The 18,192-nt window shown below is 39.4% G+C and overlaps 1 pseudogene; it reads left to right on the forward strand.

Annotated features, from left to right (window-relative positions):
- The first annotated feature begins 343 nt into the window (after positions 1-343).
- The window catches only part of LOC128068609 (solute carrier family 22 member 10-like), a 39,403-nt pseudogene continuing 21,554 nt past the window's right edge, over positions 344-18,192 (forward strand).

The raw sequence follows: 18,192 nt of genomic DNA on the forward strand, positions 1-18,192 counted from the left end.
TATTAAAAAAAAGTATCACAGAGAATAAAATACACAGAAAAAATAGAGGAAGTCTGAAGATGGTACCACGAGGCGAGATTTTGGAGGTAAATGATTGTCCTCACCCTCCTGGAAATCCTGTCCTTTCTGAATGGATGGTATTATGCCACCTATTTCCTGCTAGAACTCTGTAGTGCTGTATAAAGATCTCCTGCTCCATACCCAACAGCCAATCTAGTACTGGATGTGATGATGCTCTTCCTGTGTCTTGGAACTGGAGAAATTTGACTACTTTTTGGTGCAAAGGGAAGTTTCTGCCAGTGGAAGATGCCACATGCTATTAATCTTGACCTTCCTGTCCACCATGGTGGCCTCCTATTACCTGCTGCTGCAGACCTCTGTGATCCGCCTGGAAGCCATCATGAACGGCATCCTGCTCTTCTTCTGTAGCTCAGAGCTGCTGCTTGAGGTGCTAACCCTGGCCACTTCTTCCAGTATGGAAAGGACGTAAAGTACAAAAATTTCAGTCAGCAGCCTTCACAGGCTAAGACCACACATACATCTGTTACTTCAGCCTCACCAGTAAGAAGAGGCAGACCATATTGGAAAAAGTTGCAGCTTTTCCTTGGCACAGACACCTGGGGAACAAATCCAGCATAAGGCCAGCATGGGCACCATCTTCTCAACCAGGACCATCAGCCCAGGAGACTCTTCTACACTCCAGAATAGGGAGGGGCAAGGCTATAGCCTTCCTGGCCCCTCTAGGAACCAATTCCCTTCTGACCTCAGGTTTTTCTCTTTGATTATAGTGGCCAGAGCATCTTGGGTGGGCCGTGCAGGCTCCCTGGGCTTCCAGCAGGACCTGAGCCACACGCTGCCCATGTGTGCTGTGCCCCACATGTCCTGCAGGAGCATAGGGTACCTCAGGAGGGTGTGCTTCCAAAGTGATACAAAAGCTGCTCATCCCATTTCTCAGACTGAGCTCCAGAACTTTTTAAGTGACTCATAGTGTTAGTTTTCTACTCTCATCATGAAACAAACATTGTTTTATAATATGTATTTCCTGTTAACAAATTAATAGGAGTGTAAGAATTGTCAACTATAAACCAAAAAAACAGTGTTCTGAGAAAATAAAGATCTCTAATATATAAATGGAAGGATAGCTCTAGAAGGCTTAGTGTTCCCAATCCTGAACCCCCCTCCCACCTCCCTCCCCATACGACCCGTGGTGGATTCATGTTGATGTATGGCAAAATCAATACAATATTGGAAAGTAATTAGCCTTTAATTGAAATAAATAAATTTAAATTAAAAAATAAAATAAAAAGAGTGTTGTCAATAAGACAATGCTTCTCAAGTTGATCTATAACTTCAACACAATTTCTATACAAATCTCAGCTGACTTTTTGGGGCAGAAATTGACTTTAATTGTCAATTCTATCATTGTCAATTTGTAATATCTTTGTTATTAATATTAATATGGATTCAAAGACACAGATTAGCCAAAACAATATTGGAAAAGAAAAACTTAGAGGACTTTCACTTTTCACTTTCAAAGATTATTGCAAAGCTATAGTACAGTGTGATTCAGGCATTAGAACAGAATTTGACATAAAGGAATAAAATTGAGAGAACAGAAATAAACCCTAAAGCTTCGGCCAACTGATTTTTAACGAAGGGGACCAGAAAAATCAGTGGGAGAATGGCAGTCTTCATAGATAATGCTTGGAGAAAAAGATATACATACACACAAAGTTTTAGGACCTCTATTGTATACCATGGGGCTTTCTGGGTGGCTCAAATGGTAAAGAATCTGCCTGCAGTGCAGGAGACTGGGATTCGATTCCTGGGTCAGGAAGATCTCCTGGAGAAGGGAATAGCTACCCACTCCAGTATTCTTGCCTGGAAAATCCCATGGACAGAGGAGCTTGGTGGGCTATAGTACATGGAGTCACAAAGAGTCAGACATGACCATAAACAAACAAGTTTCAAAATGAATCCTGGACTTGAATATAAGAACTAAAACTGTGAATTTTCAGAAGAAAATATAAGATAACATATTCATGGTTTTGGTTAGTCAATGGTTTCTTAAACATGGCATGAAAGTCCAAATGATAAAAGAGATCAGCATCAGCAAGATGGCAGAAGAGGATGTCCCAGCCTTCCTGTTCCATGGAAACACCAATTTAACAACTGCCCGTGGATGAAAGTTCCTTTTTGAGGCACCCGGAATCCAGGCAAGAGGTTTCATCAGCCTGGTGCAGCACAGAAATGAGAAAAGACTCATTTCAAAGGGTAAATAGAAAAGCTTCACTTTCTTCCTGTCATTCTGCTCTCAACAAAACACAAGCAGCGCTAAGGAAAATCCCTTTAGCCTAAAAGTTCTTTCATGGCAAAAAGAAAGAGAAAGCCTGTCTGTGGATTCTGACATCAGGCTCTGCCCATGGACCTCACCAGGCAGCCCACCCAGGGTCCCCAACAACTGGCCTGTCCAGAGTTTCTGGCCAATGTGACTGGTGTAGACTTTCCCTGCCAAAGCCAGTCTGTAATGCCTGGAAGGGGTGACTGCTTCTTCAAAAATGCAAGGTTACAAGGATCATGAAGACTTGGAGAAATATGATACAACCAAAGAAACAAAATACAGCTGCAGGAACTGACCCTAAAGAAATGGATATCTATGAACTGCCTGACAAAGAATTCGAAATAATCGTTTCAGAGAAGTTCGGGTAGCTCTTTAAGTTGCAAAGAAATAATGCTAAGCAGCAACACAAAAACACAAGAAAGGACAAGTCTCACTGGTAAAGGTAAATGTAAAGACAAATAATAATATAACACTGAGGTGGTGGTATGTAAATTACCTTTTAGCCTCGTCATAAAAGTTAAACACAAAAGCATTAAAAATTCATGACCATAAATTTTTTTATAAATATAGAATAAGAAAATGTAAATTCTGACACCAATATCACATGCCCTGTGTGTTTGTGGCAAGTAAATTCATAGAGCTTTTGCATGCAATTGAAGTTAGTTGTTATCAGGTTAAAATAAACTGTCCAAACTAGAAAACGTTTTATGCAAGAATTATGGTAACAAGAAAGGAAAACCTGACAGTTGATACAAAAAGATAAAGAGGAAAGTATCAAAGTACATTACCACACAAGCAAAAAGACCTTTTCATTGATGTGCTACAGCTCACTTCATTGATTTGATCTCATTGAAAGCCTTCAACAGCATAAAGGGGCAAAACCAGAGTTCATATCCATGTTTGCTTAGTGGAGACAGACTGCACCTAGGCCATGTGAGAAATTTCTACTAGGCAAGACTGTTCTGAAAATTGGGGCCTTCTCAAAAGTCTTCCCAAGAAAGATGCCCCAGAAAGATGCTACCTTCATCCTAAAGACATTTTCTACTAAATCAGTGGAATCAGATCTGCCCCAACCTTCAGTGAGACAAGGAAATACAGGACATAGAAGAATTCTGTAGCATGAGATAAGCTTTATTTAATAATTATCAGGCTCCTGATGTACAAACAAGGAGTAAGTTATTCCAACTTAAACAGAAAACAGAATAAACTTCTGATGAACCCACTTTCTTCTTCAGGTACTGCCTTATTCTCTGATTTCTTTCACAGAAAAAAGTTCTTTCTCATTTTCTTCTCATCTATTTATATTTTTAACCATTCCTATAATACATTCAATTATTCAGTCTCAGGAGGACTTCCCTATAGCTCAGATGGAAAAGAATCTTCCTGCAATGCAGGAGATCTGGGTTCGATCCCTGGGTCAGGAAGTTCCCCTGGAGCAGGAAATGGCAACCCACTCCAGTATTCTTGCCTGGGAATCCCATGGACAGAAGAGCCTGGTGGGGTACAGTCCATGGGGTCCCAAAGAGCTGGACATGACTAAGCAACTAACACGCACACACAATGCATTCCATAGAGCAGTTCTCCTGGGTTCCCTTATCATACCACTCTCCCCCCAGTGCCCCTTATGAATAAAACCTCTTGCTTGGTCAGTTTGTGTGTCTCCTTAGACAATTCACTTCCAAGTGTTATATAAGAGCCTATTTTTGGGCCCTGGAAAAGGAGTTCCCCTTCCTACAACAAATGGTGACTCAGATGGGGACTCTTCTTTGCTGCAACTGACATCCTAACCACTTGGGATACTCAACAATGGGCTTGCCTGCTGATAGACCAGGCCCAGTGGACGCAACTGGAATCCTCTTGTCCTTGGTCTCCTTCTAATGTAGATGACTCCCCAGAGTGCCCCGATTGGGTAAGGAACAAGAGGCTTTATTGATCTTTCTCCCCTTCCTTCTCTCTTTCATGTTCTTAATCCTTCCTATCCTACCATTTTTTCTAGTGCCCCGGTCCTGGACCCAGAAGTCTGGTCAAAGGGCCTCAGCCTGAGATGAAGGTCAGAGCCTGATCACCTTCAGTTGGCAGAGAACTCAAATTCTGATTCTGTTCTGGTCTGGTCTGGCTTCTGGTTGAGCCAAGTTCCAGCCCTCCTTTCCCTGGAAGCCCAGTGTAAAGTCTCATAATGCCTGGGTGTCAGCAGGTGGCAGGAGACATCTGTAAGGCCACCCTTTTTGACTCCCTCCCCTGGAAGATCCCCTGAAGAAGGAAATGGAAACCATTCCAGTATTCTTGTCTGGAGAATTCCATGGACAGAGGAGCCTGGCATGCTACAGTCCACGGGTTTGCAAAGAGTAGGACACGACTGAGCTACTGTGCACACACACATACACATAATACGTTTGGCCCCACCAAATTTCTTAAAATCCTAATGTTTTCTGTATTTTCACATCCAAATATTTGTGTGTTCGTTGCTCAGTCATGTCTGATTCTTTTGTGACCCCGTGGACCGTAGCCCACAAGCTACTCTGTCCATGGGATTCTCCAGGCAAAAAAACTAGAGTGAGTTGCCATTCCCTTCTCCAGCATATCTTCCCAACCTAGGAATCAAGCCTGGGTCTCCCACCTTCCAGGCAGATTCTTTACTGTCTGAGCCACCTTCTTCAAGTGGCATTCAAAATCTGACTGCCCTTAATGACCTGCACTATTACTTACCAAGTCTAATTCACTCTCATTTCTCATCTGGACTATTCTCCCTTCTCCAATTCACACGGAGAAGGCAATGGCACCCCACTCCACTACTCTTGCCTGGAAAATCCATGGACGGAGGAGCCTGTAGGCTGCAGTCCATGGTGTTGCTAAGAGTCGGACACAACTGAGCGACTTCACTTTCAATTTTCTCTCTCATGCATTGGAGAAGGAAATGGCAGCCCACTCCAGTGTTCTTGCCTGGAGAATCCCAGGGACGGCAGAGCCTGGTGGGCTGCCATCTATGGGGTCACACAGAGTCGGACACGACTGAAGCGACTTAGCAGTAGCAGTAGCAATTCACACATAATTTTTCAGTGAAGTCTTTTAAATTCTTCATGTGCTGCCAGATCTCAGCTCAAATATCTCTTGTGGCTTCCATCTCATGCAGAATGAAATTCAACACTCTTACCTTCAATATTAGATCTAGCCTCCTCTGTCTCTTTACCTCTCTAACCTTATCTAACTTTTTATGGCCTTTTTGCAACCCCATGGCCTGCAGCATGTCAGGCTTCCCTGTCCTTCGCTATCTTCAAAGAAAAGTATATAAAACATGTGTGTGTGTGTATATATATATATATTTAAATTATTATTAAAAACAGCTTTTAACTACTATCAAAGTTACAAACTGCAACACAATAGTAACTAAGAAGACACATATTTGTCCCTCCAGAATAATATTTTATTAGAAACCACCCTCTAGATGTTTGTAGTAATTACTTTCATATACATCACTTTGTTATTGTTCATGGTTCCTTTATTAGATAAAATTCACACACGGTCACATATATGAATTCTAAGTTCAAAATTCAATGTATTTGATGAGATAGGGCATGCTCAGGACTGTATGGAGTAGACAAAAAATTCAGTGTATTTGGATAAATTCATATATCAGTATCAGCCACAATTCTATAAACAGGTAGATTAATTCCATCAGCCTAGAAAGACCTTTTGTGTTCATTTGTTAGTCAGAATTGTCCCCTAGACCTCATCTCTCCTCCACTATATATTTCAGTAGGTATTACTTTTGCTTACTCTAGAACATCACATAAATATAATTACAGACTTCTTTTTTTTTTTTTTTGCATTTGGCTTTTGCTCAGTGTAGTGTATATGAAAGTCATGCCTGCTTTTCTTTGTATCACTACTGTATTCCTGTTTACTGCTAAGTAATGTTACATAGTACAGATGGGAAAATATTTGCAAACCATAGTGCAATGTGCTTCTGCATTATACATTAACCAGACCTCCAGAAAAGTGATAAAGCCTGTTTGATCATAAACATCAGTGTTATTTTTTCTTTTTCTTCCAATGTCAGCAACCCTTTAGAAGATTAACTTCTGTTTTCCTAATTCTATAAGGGATCACAGAGACCTGCTGCTCACTTCAAATGTGCAGATCTGAACTAGATACCTTTTGTGAACTTCATAAATGTCTGTATTATTTTCATGTATGATCCTTTGTCTCAAAAGTGTATAGGACTGTGCCTTTGACTTTTAACAAGTGAAACACTTCTCAGCTTTCTAAAGACTGTCTCCGAGATTATAATCCTCTATTTGGCTCAAATAAAATTCTTTATTTCTCCTTTGATTTGATGTTTAGTTGATAGCTATCATCAGGAAGACATGAGATAGTTAAGTGCTGGTGAGGATGTGGACAAGGGCGAACTTTTGTACACTATCAGTGGCAATGTAAATAAGTACAGTCACTATGGAAAACAGCAAGGAGTTTCCTCTGAAAATTAAAAATAGAATTGCCATACGATCCAGTAATCTTGCTCTTGGCATATATCCAAAGGAAATGAGAAAAGGAAATTAAAAAGATAACTGCACTCCCATGTTTATTGAAGCACTATTTACAATCTCTAGGATATGGAAACCATCTAAATGTCAACCACTTGGTGATGGATAACCATGTATATATACACACACACATGTCCGTTGCATATATCTAATATATATGATGAAATATTGTTTACCCACGAGGAAAGGGAATCGTGACAACATGGGTGGACCTTGAAAACACTGTGCTAAATGAGATGTCAGAGAATGACACATTCTGTGTATAACAGATGTCAGATCTAAACCCGTCAAATCCGTGGAAACAGAGTAGGATGGTAGTTATTGGGGCTGGAAGTTGGGGGAATTCATGAAAATTTTAATGGTATAAACTTACAATTAGTAGATAAATAAGTTCTGCAGGTGTAATGCACATTTAGTGATTTTCATAGTCCACAATTCGTGTTTGTGCTCATGCTCAGTGGTGTCCAACTCTTTGTGACCCCGTGGACTATAGCCTGCCAGGCTCCTCGGTACGTGGGATTTCCCAGGCAAGAGTACTGGAGTGGGTTGCTATTTCCTTCTCCAGGGGATCCTCCCAATCCAGGGATCAAATTACATCTCTTGGGTCTCCTGCATTGGCAGGTGGGTTCTTTACCACTGAGCCACCAGTCCATAATACTACATTATACATTTCAAACTTAGTAACAGCCTAGATCTTAATTGTTCTCACCACAGAAAGGAAATGATAATTTTGTGACATGAATAAAGTGTTAGCTAACACAATGTTGGTGATCATATTGTAATATACAATGTATCAAATTAACACATAGTATATCTTAATCTTATAAATTTTATTTGTCTATTATATCTCAATTGTGAACAAACAAATACAAAACCTGAGAACTATCTAGATGGCTTTCATCAGGTGATGGGTTAAACTAACATTTGTATCTACATTTCGTGTATTCAGCAGCAGAAAGAAATAAGCTATTGACAGCAACTTCAATGAATATCTGTATGATTTTGATTGGTATGAAAGCAAACTTCAAAATATTACACACAATATTATTATTTGGTTAAAATTACAATTTCCAGCTTCAAGAGATAATGTAAGAGATATGTCTTACATTAACATTGTGTATGTTTAAGATGTACAGCATAATAGTTAAATATATGTATGTATTGTGAAATAATTAATAAAATAACCCTAGTTACCACATACAACACCTCACATAGTTACAATTTTCTGTGATGAGAACTTTATATGTAAAGCACATATTCTTTATCCATCCATTGATAGACTGCTAGGCTGTTTCCATGTCTTGAGTATGGTAAAGTGAAAGTGAAGTCGCTCAGTCGTGTCCGACTCTTTGCGACCCATGGACTGTAACCTATCAGGCTCCTCTGTCCATGGGATTTTCCAGGCAATAGCACGGGAGTGGGTTGCCATTTCCTTCTCCAGCGGATCTTCCCTACCCAGGGATCGAACCCAGGTCTCCCTCATTGTAGACAGACGCTTTACCGTCTGAGCCACCAAATAGTGCTGTAATGTACATTGGAAATGAGATGCAGATATCTCTTTAAGACGGTGACTTCATTTCTTTCGATTTTGTATCCAGAAGTAGGAATGCTAGATGTTATGATAGTTATATTATTAGTATTTAGAGGACTTTCCATATTGTTTTCTATAGTGGTTGTTCCAGCTTACTTTGCCACCAGCAGTCTACATGGCTTTCGTTTTTGTCCTCATGCTTACCGGCACTCCTTATCGCTTATTCTTTAATGATTGTATGATCATTGTTTTAACAGATGTGAGGTAGTATCTCATTGTAGTTTGGTTCACTTTTCCCTGTTAATTAGTGATATTGAAATGCTTTCATTTATCTGTTTGCTTTTTGAATATCTCCCTTGGAGAAATGTCTATTCACGTGGTTTGTTTATATTGGTAGGATTTTTTTTTTTTGCTGTTAAATTATGTGTGTTTCTTAAGTATTTTGGATGTTAATTTCTTATCAGATGTGTAAATTGAAAATATTTTCTGTCATACCATAGTTTCTATTTAATTTATGGATCACTTCTTTAATGTGTAGTAGCTTTCTAATTTGATATAGTCCCACTTGTTTAGTTTTGCTTGTATAGCTTGTAGTCCAGTGTCATCAGTAAACTCACTGCCAAGACCAATGTCAAAATGCTTTCCTCCTATGTCTTCTAGGAGTTACACATTTTCAGGCTGTATGTTTAAGTTCTTAACCCATTTTGAGTATTATTTTTTATAAGTGCTATAACAGAGGGGTCCAGTTTCTTTCACGCATTACTATCTAGTTTTCCAGCACCATTTACTGAAGAGACTATGTTTTCTCCAAGAAGTATTCTCAGCTCCTTTGTCAAATATTGCTTGCATGCTAAGTTGCTTCAGTTGTGTCTGACTCTTTGCGACTCTACGGGCTATAGCCCACCAGGTTTCTCTGTCCATGGGATTCCCCAGGCAAGAGTAGTGGAATGGGTTGCCATGCCCTCCTCCAAGGGATCTTACTGACCCAGGGATCAAACCCTCATCTCTTACATCTCCTGCTTGCAATGCAGAGTTCAATCCCAGGGTTGGGAAGACCCCCTGGAGGAGGAAATGGCAACCCACTCCAGTATTCTTGCCTGGGGAATTCCATGGACAGAGCAGCCTGATTGGCTATAGTCCATGGGGTCACAAAGAGTCAGATATGACTCAGCATCTAACTCTTGTCAAATGTAAGTTGATTCTATATGTAAATAATTTATTTCTGGGCTTTATATTGTATTGCCAGGAATGTCACAGCCTGAGACGAGCTCCCCTGAGGAGATACATGGCCCACCTGGCACTGTGCCCTCATGGAGCATCTGGAAATGTGAGCAGCTTGGATCTGGGAAGTACACAAGGCATATGGCCCACCTGGATGTAAAAATAAATTATCATATAATAAAGCAAAATGAGAAAGAATATATACAGTCAAATCACTCTGCTGTATAATAGAAATTAACACAACATTGTAAATCAACTACACTTCAATAAATTTTTTAAAATCTACATTCTATCATGACAGAGCACAGTCTGCATACAGAAAAGAATCGGTTGAGTGTCCATCAGCCTCGTTGAATCCTGTCAGCTACCTGGCTCCAGGCAGCCTTTCAGTGACAGCTTTGTTTGCCACTAAAGAGGAATCAACAGGAGGCCAAGGAATTTATATTTCATTGTCTAAAAAGTGATCCATTGAAGACAAGTCACCAAGCAAGAGTTTGTCAACCTCGGGAAATGACATTTTTTAGTGCGGGGTGGGGGAGACAAAAATCATTGCTGGCTAAATTGACAGGCTTGCTTCTCTAAGGTGGGGACTCACATTTGAAAATCCAATCAATCCTGCCTTAAATAATAAAGAGATCCAAAAAAAGCAGAGAGAAAAAAATTTTTAATCTGATCATAATGTTATGGGAACTCTCTTTTAAGTTAAAGCCACTTTTCTGCTGCAGCTTTCAAAATTTTTTCTTTGTGTTTGACTTCTGACAATTTAATAATATGTGTCTCAGTGTAAATACCTTTCAGGTTTAATTTATTTGGGGTCTGGGTGCCATGAATCTGATGTTCATTTATTTTCCCATGCTTGGGAATGTTTTTAAAAATTTTTATTTTTACTTTATTTTACTTTACAATACTGTATTGGTTTTGCCATACATTGACATGAATCCACCACGGGTGTACATGAGTTCCCAAACATGAACCCCCCTCTCACCTCCCACCCCATATCATCTCTCTGGATCACCCCCGTGCACCAGCCCCAAGCATCCTGTATCCTGCATCAAACATAGACTGGCGATTCGTTTCTTACATGATAGTATACATGTTTCAATGCCATTCTCCCAAATCATCCCACCCACTCCCTCTCCCTCAGAGTCCAAAAGTCCGCTCTACACATCTGTGTCTCTTTTGCTGTCTCGCATACAGGGTCATCATTACCATCTTTCTAAATTCCATATATATGCCTTAGTATACTGTATTGGTGTTTTTCTTTAAGACATTTTTTTCTTGAAATTAATTTTCTGTCCCTTTCTCTTTCCCTTCTTGGATTTTCATAGCATGTATTTTTTTTTTGTGCTGTCCCATAAGTCCCACGGCTTCTCTTCACTCTTTTTCATTTTTGTTCTCTTTTTTTCTCCTCTGACAAGATAATTTCAAATGATCCATCTTCTGGTTCACTGATTTCTTCTGCAATGTTTGGTCTTATATATAAGTACTCTATTAAATTCTTTAGTTCAGTTGTATTCTTTTTTTAAATATAGATTTGTTTATTTTAATTGGAGGTTAATTACTTTACAATATTGTATTGGTTTTGCCATACATCAACATGAATCCACCACAGGTATACACGTGTTCCCCATCCTGAATCCCCCTCCCTCCTCCCTCCCTGTACCATCCCTCTGGGTTGTCCCAGTGCACCAGCCCCAAGCATCCAGTATCATGCATCGAACCTGGACTGGCGATTCATTTCTTTTAGGTCAGTTCCTGGAGCTTTAATTCCTTTGGTGGTTTAATGTCTGCTTGATTTTCTGTGACCCTTGGTTCCTTGTATTGGCATCTATGCTATGAGCAAACAGTCTCCTCTACTAGACTTTAAAGGTCTGCTTCATCAGGGAAGGTCACTGTACAACCTTCCTTGTTGTGTGGGGCTTCAGGCTATGTTCTACACTTGGGTGAGGTTTTTGGAAGAGAGATGAATAAGGCTGCAGACTATGTTCAGTGATCAGGCAGGGTCACAGGCTGGGTTGTGATATGAGGTGAGGCTGTTTTCTAGGCTTTGCAGCTAGGTAGTACCATAGTTGGGCTCTGAAGATGACTGTTCAAGGAGCTTGGTTATATGGGTTCAGAGATTATTCTTAAAAGTAGAGCAGAACTTCTGGCTTGACTTCCTGTCCACAGATGGGTACTGTGGCTGCCTGGGTTCTCTGGGCAGGGTTCCTGATTGGGTGGAAATGGAAGCTATACTCAGAAGTTAGGCAGACTTGTGAATTTGCTTCCCTGCTCAGGCAGGGCCATAAGCCAGCACCATGCCTAGCACGGCTTGTAGGCTGGAAATCCAAATAAGGTAGAATTTCCAACTGAGCTCTTTGGCTACCAGCTCAGTTCTGCCGATGAACAAAACCACTGGCTGGGCTCTCTACTTGGATTCCGTGGCAAGCAGAAATGCAGCCCACCAAAACTTGAGTGCTGGTTACTGTGAGCTCTGCCCACTTCTTCATCTCAATTTTTTTTTTTTTTTTTTTTAAGATGCAATACATTTTTTATATATTTAGTTCAATTCCCAGTGATTGAACCTGGGAATTCCCTTCGCGATTCCCACAAGGCCAGACCTGAGAGGGCCTCCTGGGAAGCCTGTCATAATTCTATGGCAGATGAATGTCCACTTGGATCATTTTTTTTCTTGCTGGAGAAACTGTAAGCTCAAAGGGGCCCTACTGGTGTGGTGCTGTGTTGGGCTGGGGGAGAAATAATGTGGTCAGAGTGTAGTCACTCCTCTTGGCCTTCTTAAGTGTTTTTCTCTATCTTTGTCTTTCAGAGATTGCTTCATCCTTGTCCTCAAGTTCTGGAATTTTCACAGTGATGACTTGTCTGAGGATAGTTGCTAGCTAATCTATAGAGAAGGACTCAGATAGGAATGACCTCCTAATGGCTTCACTTCCCCATATTTTTCTTTGTATATAACAAGATTTTAATGACAGATTTTTAAAGTGGAAAACAGAGTAGTAGTTGCCAAATATAGCAAAGGGAAAGACAGGACCAGGTGCAAGGTGAGTATATTTATATACTCAAGAGGGATACATACATATATATGCAAGAGGCATATCAGTGGAGATAGATCTCTAGTATCTTGACTGTGGTGGTGGATGCACAAAGCCAAACAGGTGATACACTGCTGCTACTGCTGCTAAGTCACTTCAGTCGTGTCCAACTCTGTGCGACCCCATAGATGGCAGCCCACCAGGCTCCCCCGTCCCTGGGATTCTCCAGGCAAGAATGCTGGAGTGGGTTGCCATTTCCTTCTCCAATGCATGAAAGCAAAAGCTCAGTCATGTCTGACTCTTCGTGACCCCATTGACTGCAGCCAACCAGGCTCCTCCGTCCATGGGAGTTTCCAGGCAAGAGTACTGGAGTGGGTTGCCATATGGTACCAAGTACCTCCCCCCACACATACACAAATGTACAGGTAAAAATGACTGGGGAAGTCTGAATAAGGTTAGTGCATTGTATCAGTATCAATAAATTAGTACTAATATACTATACTTTTGAAAATATTTCTATTGGGGGAAAATGGGTACTGTGCAGACAATTTCGCATTACATTATTTCTTGCTGCTGTATGTGACTCTACATTTATCTCATTAAACATTTTAATAAAGTATATAAAGAATTGGTAAGTTATAGCTTGAGAAAGCTAAATATAAGAAACTTAGATGACTATATGAAAATGAGAAAATATATACTTGAAATCAAAGAGTATTACCAGAGATAACTAGGCCAGTTTCATAGTGATAAGAGGATTGGTTCATCAGTATTCTGAAGAATTGCACATAAATTATACTTAATACATTATGTAAAGTATTAGTTGCTCAGTTGTGTCCGACTCTGTGACCCCATGGACTGTATGTAGCCTGCCAGGTTCCTCCGTCCATAGCATTCTCCAGGCAAGAATATTGGAGTCGGTTGCCATTCCCTTCTCCAGGGGATCTTCCCAACCCAGGTATTGAACCAGGTCTCCTGGATTGCAAGCAGATTCTTTCTGTCTGAGCCATCAGGAAGTCCATATATTATGTAAACCAATAATATATTATGTAAACCAATAAATAAATCCAAGAAAATAAATTCACATGAGTTTACCACTGCCTTTCCCCTGTACCTATATTTCAAGGAACTTAAAATTATTGTGAGTTTTTTTGTGTAATTTAAACTGGAGCATGATATCAGCTACTGAAAACTAGTAGGGCTGTGTTTTGTTAATTATTTTAATCAAATTCAGTATTAAACAAGAAAACATTTGTTTCCTATTCTATCCACAGAAAAATCATAAAGCAATTTACTTCAGTGTCTCTCGAACTCCATTTTCTAGAAATACCGAAGACTGTGTAGCAGGCTTATCTTAGATTATTTAGAGACCATGTTCATGTCAAAGTCCAATGCTGATTTTACATAACCACTGAGGACAAACACATTCAGAGAGTAAACCTTTAAACAGATTTCACTGTCAACAATCGAAAGTATTTTGGTAAATAATTATCTCTATAACTTTACTTTAAAAAAAGAACAGTATTATATCCTGATTACAAAAGGACTGGGAAAACTACTCTGTTGCAAGTAAGGTGACAAGACTCATTAATGAGAAACTGGTGCGAGGTCACATAGATAGTTTGAATTAATGTAAAGAAACTTTTTGTGCCTCTGAACTTGTCTCTGTAATATCACCTTTTCACAGTGCCCTTTGAGAACCTGCAGGATGAAATTGTTGGCCTGGGGAAATACCAGATCCTTCAGATGCTTTTAGGCTTGCCTTCTCTCATGATGATAGCGTGCCATATATTGCTGGAGAACTTCACTGCAGCTGTTCCAGGGCATCGCTGCTGGGTCCACATCCTCAATAATGACACTGTCTCTGATAATGATACTGGGACCCTCAGCCTTGATGTCCTCCTGAGAATTTCCATCCCCTTGGATTCTAACTTTAAGCCAGTGAAATGTCATCGCTTCCTCCACACACAGTGGCAGCTCCTTCACCTAAATGGGATCCTTCCCCACATGAGTGACGTGGACACAGAGCCCTGTGTATGGCTGGGTGTATGATCGCTGCTTGTTCTCCTCCACCATCATGACTGAGGTAAAGCCTCATTTACTATTGTGAGTACATGGTCTGGGTGTTTAGAATAACATAGCATAAATACTGTTCAAGTGCTTAGTATTAGTGTAACCACCTGTCTTTCATTCTTTCAGCAATAATGATTGCTTACCTTTTTAAAAGCCAAGCACTTAAAATTGAGGACAGTGAAATCAACAAACTGGATATGAATTCTAACATCACAAAGCTTTACATTTAGTGTAAAGACTGGTGATTAGACAAGTAATTACTTGTGAAAAATTATTCTTTCTCACTTGTTCTCAATCTAGTTGCAAATTGGAAATATTATTTCTAATTAGAACATACTTCAATACCCTGGTTTCTTGTCAGAGAAACAGACTGGAGTATATTTCACTCTAGATGTGAAATCTAGACTTCAATTTTTTTTTTAAACTCAATGTATATATGAAACAAATCGCCAGTCCAGGTTTGATGCATGATACTGGATGCTTGGGGCTGGTGCACTGAGACGACCCAGAGGGATGGTACGGGGAGGGAGGAGGGCAGGGGATTCAGGATGGGGAACACGTGTATACCTGTGGCAGATTCATGTTGATGTATGGCAAAACCAATACAATATTGTAAAGTAATTAACCTCCAATTAAAATAAATACATTTATATTAAAAAAAACTCAATGTTTCCAATGTGTGGCAAACATTGAGGACCGCTGGGGTATGCAGTGCTAAGTGAATATAAAGACTGATCCTGTTATAACCTAGAAGACTTGGTTGAGAAATTCTAGAAAAGCCATGCTTAAACTGAGACTTGAATGATATAGATGAATAAACATAGTAAAAACAAAACAAAACAGAATGTGTTCATGAAGGGCACACTGAAGGATTATGAGATGCTGTGAAGCTCCTTTGTGCTGGGTTTCTTCTCTTCCAGTGGGACTTTGAATGTGATCATCAGTCACAGAAATCAGTGGTTCAATCCCTAGTCATGGCTGGAATGGTGGGGGGGCCCTCATATGTGGCCATCTCTCAGACAGGTGAGTGTCTCCACATCACTGCTGCCCTTCCTCTGGGGTGAGTTGTCTTTTTCCAGGGAGCTATGGATGGAAATGCAGAATTTAACTCATTGTGATGAATGACATTTTGTTGCCACGGAGCTCTGTGTACTGGACACAGAAATATCATCTCCACAAGATCTGGGGGATATTCCAGAACAGTATTTAGAGGGTAAGTATCATAATACTTCATCCAGAAATATGAGGAAGAGTTATCTATGGGAACAGAAAGGAAGGTGCTTCAAGACAGGAGGTCCAGCTTCTTTAAAAACACAGATATAGAAAACAGCACTGCTGGCCTTTGCCATGATTTCTGTGTTAAGTGCCTACTAGACTCAATGAGCTAAATGCCTGTGGGTTTCCACACTGGTCATCATGTCTTGGGTGCCCCACCATAACTGGTAGGCATTTCTATAAAACCTGGTGCATAGTGAGGTAATACTGGAATTGTAAAATAATTGTGGTTGTAACCTGGATGTTTATCTTGCTTTTAAAAGCCTTGTATTAAGTATTCTTGCAACCATATATTATCTTAGTATAAGGTAATTAATCTATAGACCTCAGGAGTCACAATTTGTTGTGTGAGAAGTTTGGGTTATCCTGTGCCAGCAGTGTCTATCCTGAAGTAAGAGACAGTGATGGCAGACAGACACTCAAGTCTTTCACAGGAGAAATGAGAGACTTAAAGTATCCCTTACCATCCATAAGCCTAATGTCATTTTATCTTTCACCTGAAAATTGTGAACTACGTATGTAATTTCCCAAATATAATTCACAAAAGAGTTGACCAATATTCTGACCAAAGCCTTTATGATAATTCACAATAAAGTGTTTTTTGATGCTACTGTGTGTGGAATTGTTCTCTTTAATACTTTTTTCACATACTTCATTGTTAGTGTATAGAAATGCAATTGATTTCTGTATGTTGATTTTGTATCCTGTAACTTTACTGAATTTGTGGACTAGTTCTAACAAATTTTTGGTTGAGTCTTTTGAATTTTCTGTGTATAGGATGACAGCATCTGCAAACAGAGAGAACTTACTTCTTCCTTTCCAACTTCTTTGGCTTTTTTCTTGCCTGCTTTCTCTGATTACAACTTACAGTATTATGTTAAATGTGACCTGTGTGAGTGGGCACCCTTGTTTTTTCCTAAGCCTAGAGGAAAATTTTTCAACCTGTCAGCACTGAGTATGATATTAGCTGAGGATTTGTCATATATGGCCTTTATTATGTTGAGGTACATTTCTTCTATACCCAATTAATTATTTTTATCACTAAAGGATGTTGGATTTTGTCTACATCTCTTGAGATGATCATGCTAATTTACCTTTCACTCCATTATGTGGTTTTTCACATTTATTAATTCACATATCTTGAGTAATCCTTACATCCTAGGGGTGAATTCCTCTTGATCATGTTTTATGATCCTTTTAGTGTGCTATTGTATTTGGTTTACTAATATTTTGTTGAGAATGTTTTGCATCTGTATTCAGCAGAGATGTTGGTCTGCAGTTTTCTTGGAGTGTCCTTATCTGACTCTGGAATCAGAAAAGTGGTGGATTTCTAAAATCAGTTTGACAGTGTTTCCTCCTCTTCAAATTTTTTGGGAGTGTTTGAGAAGAACTGGTTTAATTCATTTTTAAATGTTTGGTAGAATTCACTTGTGAAACCTCTTGTCCAGGTTTTGCATTGTTTTTCTTTCTTTCTTTCTTTGTGAGAAGGGGTGGTTTATATTACTGATTTAATCTCCTTAGTCATTATTGGTCTGTTCAGATTTTTCTATTTCTTTATGATTCGGTCTTGGTAGATTGTATGTGTCTAGGAACTTATTCATTTCTTATAGGTTAACCTTTTTTTATTAAAGGTTTCATTTTATTTTATTAAAGGTTTTATTTATTTTATTAAAACACAGAAATACTTGAGTAGTACCTTATAACCCTGTGTCTCCTCTTTCATTTTCAATTTTTTATTTGAGTCTTCTCTCTAACTTTCTTAATCTGGCTAAACATTGTTGAAAACAAAGTAATGAGGTCCACCAATATTATTGTATTGCTGTCTATTTCTCCTTTCACGTATGTTAGTATTTGCTTAATATACTGAGGTGCTCTGGTGTTAGGTGCATAATTATTTATTACTGATATATCATCTTGATAAATGGTTCCTTTATCATTATGTAATGCATCACTTCATGGGAAATAGATGGGGAAACAGTGGAAACAGTGTCAGACTTTATTTTGGGGAGCTCCAAAATCACTGCAGATGGTGACTGCAGCCATGAAATTAAAAGATGCTTACTCCTTGGAAGAAAAGTTATGACCAACCTAGATAGCATATTCAAAAGCAGAGACAGTACTTTGCCGACTAAGGTCCATCTAGTCAAGGCTATGGTTTTTCCAATGGTCATGTATGGATGT

Source organism: Budorcas taxicolor, chromosome 25, assembly GCF_023091745.1.
Source record: "Budorcas taxicolor isolate Tak-1 chromosome 25, Takin1.1, whole genome shotgun sequence".
Lineage (NCBI taxonomy): Eukaryota > Metazoa > Chordata > Mammalia > Artiodactyla > Bovidae > Budorcas > Budorcas taxicolor.